Genomic DNA, 5,130 nt, shown 5'->3' on the forward strand with positions numbered 1-5,130 from the left:
CTCTGTTGTGTTGGTCTTTTATTATCATGCTTGGAGGGAAATGAATACAGTAGAAGAATGGTTGAAACAACCTAAAAACGAAGGCGCAGGTTGAAGCAGTGCAGCGTGCCATGCAAGAGATCAGAAGCACAGGTTGTTTTTTTTCTTTATCTGAAATCTTTTACTGTAAAATAAATAACCCATACATTCCCTAAACCTCAGCTTTTCAATCTTATCAGGTGCTAAAAATATTCTTCTACCCCCGATTTTCCTTTTAAACTTTCCTTTCCTATACCAGGATACAACGCTGGATGGTTTGATTCCTTAGCTTTGAACTTTAGGACAATCTACTGGACATCATCCAGTCAGAAGGCATCTCCAGTAGAGAACATTTCTGTTAAAATTTTTATTGGTTTTATTTCATATTTAGGCAACTGCAGTCAACTAAATTCTATGTTGTGCTTTAGTTAAAGTACTAAAGATGTGCCAATAAATGCCCACCCTCATGATTGCCAGTCTGTCTTTTAAAGTAAATTTAAAAGATTAAAGTCTATTTAAAGCTGGACTGTTTCTGAATACAGCCAAATGTGGCTCAAAATACTTTGTTTTTGATAAAGTAATGTTTCGGTTTAAAAATAATTTTGAATAACTAAAAACTTACAAGTTTCTTTACATGTTTTTGGAAGAACAAACACTTTATTTTTCAAGCTTCAACTGAAAGGCAGATTATCTGAGAAAGAATTGTATATAAATATAATATATACCGGTAATATAAAAAAAAATGCTGAGTTCATGTATCATACACTAGTGTCACTGACATTTGATATAACCTGTGACTTCTAATTATTATATCTTAACAGCCCAACTTTAGCGATGCTTTTTAATAAATGTGAGACTTTTAGAAGCTCATATAAAAGGTTTTAAATCTTTAGGGTCAGTTCTCTACTCATGTTAAGTGAGGACTCCAGCAGCGATTGAACTGCTCGGATCCAATTGAATTTGCCTTCTTATGGATTTCCCCGTTACTTTCTACCCAGAACAGTTTTTACCATTTTATTGTCTTATTATGCTCCTAAATACCCTATAAAATAATTTAAGTCTGGCAAAGGTTTAGTTTGATTAGTTCAACAAAGATTAAATGAAATCAAACCCTAAATGTAAAGACAAAGTGTAAGATGTTTCTTTAAACCCGATTCTCCTTAATTTATTGCTCACCCCGAAGGTGCATTATAGAAAATGTTTCTAGATTACTAGTGAGGAGAAGGAGGTAGTAACCACCAGGAAATAAACATTATATTCCTTTACTGTACAAAACAACTATTGCTTCTCAGTTACATCACTCATTTTATGTGTTTAATAGGCTGACCCAACTTAGTAGATTTAGTTTTTTTTTTTTTAAACAATGGTAACTCACTCGCTCAGTACAACAAACCTATTTTTTAAATTTACGGTGCACCTTGTATATATGTTCAGTTAGAGATTGATACTATAAATATTTTAAATCTAAACTAGCTATAAAGATTTAATTAATCCGGGCTTATGTACTAAATGTTTTTTTTTTTTTTTATGTGTTAAGCAAAGTTCCTACAAAGGTCAAACATTTCATGAGCCATGGATGGTAAAAGTATCCCACTTCTTTCTGGTTTCGATGTCAAATCTAAATTAAAACCAATTAATTTGTAAACCAATCATTAATTGTGGTCTCTTTAAAGATCACTTTAACCTGCTAAAGAATCTTGAGAATATAAAATCAAGATATTGCTGCAGATTCCTGATATGTATAAAGAAAACTTTTTGTGTGCTGGAAAAACTCCTAAAAGCATTTAAAAGTGGGAATCATTTGGTGTGGTACATCAAATACTTTGCTTAGTAGTAGAAATTTTCATACCATCAAAGATTTGTATTAAATTCAGAAATGCTTTATTGCCAAGTGGCATTTTTTCAGATCAGAGGATGTTGTTTTGGTGATGAAGTGTGACACATAAAAATATATGGAGATAGCAAAAAATTGAGAATCAGGAAATGCATGTGGAAAATGAAGGTTGGATTATATATGATATAAATATAAATGTACTTAGATGTTTTTCCTCCAATAGGAAAACTGCGAGTAGGGGAACCAGGCTTTGTTAATGAGGCTAGTAGTACCAGAGGGAAGAGTCTGAAGCAGTTTGTGTCCAGGCTGGGAGGGGTCACCTGCAATGGCAGTTCTAGATCAAATTTACTATATATATATATATATATATATGTTTGAATAAAAAATAAAATGCATGCAGGATGTAATAAAAAACGATATTGGCCAATAAGCTTTTTCTATATAGTACCGGGAAGAATTTAAATCTATTTTCACCCCTGGTAGGTGAGTTAAGAGCTACTTGCAGCTCTGGAAACCTCAGATCTAACAGATAAAAACTTTGATTCTATCGCAATATGAGTAGAGTTAAACGTGAAACAATTTAACTTTTAAATTATCGATAAAATAAAAATATAGAGATTATCAGTTAAAGTGCTCCAAGGGACCTATGCTGTGGTTTCTGTTCCAGTACATATGATTTATTTATCATAAATGTATATTGTTTTAAGTCTTTGGTACATAGGTCATAACGGGCTAGGAATAGTTCTTCAGGGGCACTAGCCCCCGTTGACCCCTGTGTAGAACCGCCTCTGTAGGGCAGAGGGGAACAAGCACAGCCTCTAGGAGAACAGGTGTTGATATGCCTGGAATCAGAGACCTGTTTTCTCAGCTTCATGTGCTGCTTCCTATCTATCAGGGAGTCTGTGATCCAGCCTCAGGTGGAGTCTGGCTCATGAAAGTTCAGCTTATCCAAAGCAGCATCTCAGTAAACTGATTGAAAAACTGAAAACCTAGAATTCAGTTACTTGAATATGTGAGTTTCATAGGAGATAAATAAAGATGTTTTTAACTAAACAGTTTATTATGCCCTACACCAGGTATCACCAACCTTTTTAAGGCTCAAAGTTACTTTATGGCTACTGAGTCAGAGGAAGGGCTACCAATGCTGACCTATGAACTGCAGGGGTCGGCGTTAACCTAAACTCCATTCACAATGAACATATTTTTATTGTTTCCTTTCATTTCTACTTTCTTTTAAATATTGTCATTGTGAAATCTATATAAATGCTGCCTATCATTAATATAATGCAATTATGTATACATTATTTAAAAAGAAGAGCAATAGAATAAACAAATATTTCAAACTTAGCACACTGGTGAGTTGTTCTGTTTTCAGAAGATGCTGAGGGCACCTCATGTTGGCCTTAAGGGCCCCTTAAGGCCTGCTGGCAACGCATTGATGACCCCTGACCTACACCGTAATGAAGGACACTGTTGATTTGGCAGCAGTTCAGCAGTCTCTGACATCCACCAAACCATTGGCAGAGAATTCCCAGTCATCCCGGTCATAGTTATTCCACATTGGCAGATAAGATGGCTGTTTTAAGTGCTTTACTGTTGATTGATTGATTGAGTTTATCTGATTGGAATTTTTTTATTTACTCATTACATCAGCTCAAATACTCAAATAAAAAAAAATGTGCCAAAGGAAGAAAAAGGTGCACTGATATATAAAGTGTATACAGGTTATATAACAGGGGGTTTACATGGATATTTATATAGATAGATATTTATATATATATATATATATGAATTGCACTGGGTGTCAAATAATGTGTACTAAAGGAACATTTTGTGAAATGATAATTTTCTGTAAAATATGAAAATAATGAAATTCTAAATATGAAACAGCTAAAGTTTTTTAAAAGTTTGTGAAGCAATATCACACTTGGTTTCAGAGACATTTACAAAGTGTGGATACAGCCAATGCCTCACAATCTACTACCCTTAAAAACATCCAGGACATGGTCACAAGATCTTTTGTGATAAACTGCTGTTTAATTGTTAATAACAAAAAAATAAAAAAACACACAGAATCATTTTTTTTTTTTTTTGTATTTAGGACTTTAAACAGGATACTAAAAATGCACAAACATATGAAAAGAACCTTCCTGTACTGTAAAGTATTAATGGTCACTTGCCTCTGGCTACATTTAAGTGAATTAAAACATTAAAGCACTTGTATGGAAGGTATGAGGAACTCAGATTGATTTATAAGAACTCTTTAGTTCATCTGCATTACTAGCTATTGTATTTATTTACTTTATAATTTTTCTTAGATCCTATATTCTTTTTGTTTGTGCATCTATTTCCAAATAACGTTTCTTTTATATGGTTACAGCACATTAGCATCTTTATCAGAATCAGCGTCAATCACTTCTAGACAGCTATTGTCATTTCCCCCCATTTTTCTGTTGCTATGCCAACATATCTCTATATCAAAATGCAATATTTTTTTTTTGCAGCTAGACAGAATACTAGATCCTTTCTGCCCACATATATAAAACCCTACAGCCATTGGGTGGAAAAAAAAAAATCTAAGATACAAACCATTTAAAGTTCCTTTGGCATCAATAAAGTATATTTGAATACAATTCTGGTCAATAGGTAAGTGATAATGTTTTTATTTTGTAAAAGCCATAATCATTACAACAAAATAATTGGCCAGAAAATAATAATCTGAATACTGTTTTGAATTGAACTTAAAAAAAAAAAAAAGAAAACTTCTGAATTTCATTGAGATGTATATGCATATGGTAATTTAACGCTGATTTAACTACAGATTTTCCAATCATTCTATAATTGAATAGTATATAGTATATATATATATACATACATATATATATATATAAGATCTGACACGTTTAAAACCTTATTTAACAGTTTATACACCAATATAAACTGCTAAATTATGTTCAACAGTTGATATATCCAATAAAAACGCACTCTTATTGCAAAACTTTAGCACTTCAAGAGAATAAATAATAAATAAGTGTGTTACTCCTCATCTCTAAATTCTTTTAGCGACGTGTACAAAAACAAATGAAATATGCCCGAATAAATAGAATTGCAAATCATCGTCCGGCAGAGACGTAAAATCTTTTTTGGTCTAAAATAAGTGTAACACAAAGGCAAAAATAATTTACATAGTTTTAAAGACTGCCGTTTCCAAATTTCAAGTGGCGCGCTTGACGCTATCTCGCGAGATTACGGAGTGTTGTGTACTTTGTCAGCAGCAG

This window comes from Cyprinodon tularosa, unplaced genomic scaffold, assembly GCF_016077235.1.
Source record: "Cyprinodon tularosa strain WSP-4 unplaced genomic scaffold, ASM1607723v1 ctg194, whole genome shotgun sequence".
Classification (NCBI taxonomy): domain Eukaryota; kingdom Metazoa; phylum Chordata; class Actinopteri; order Cyprinodontiformes; family Cyprinodontidae; genus Cyprinodon; species Cyprinodon tularosa.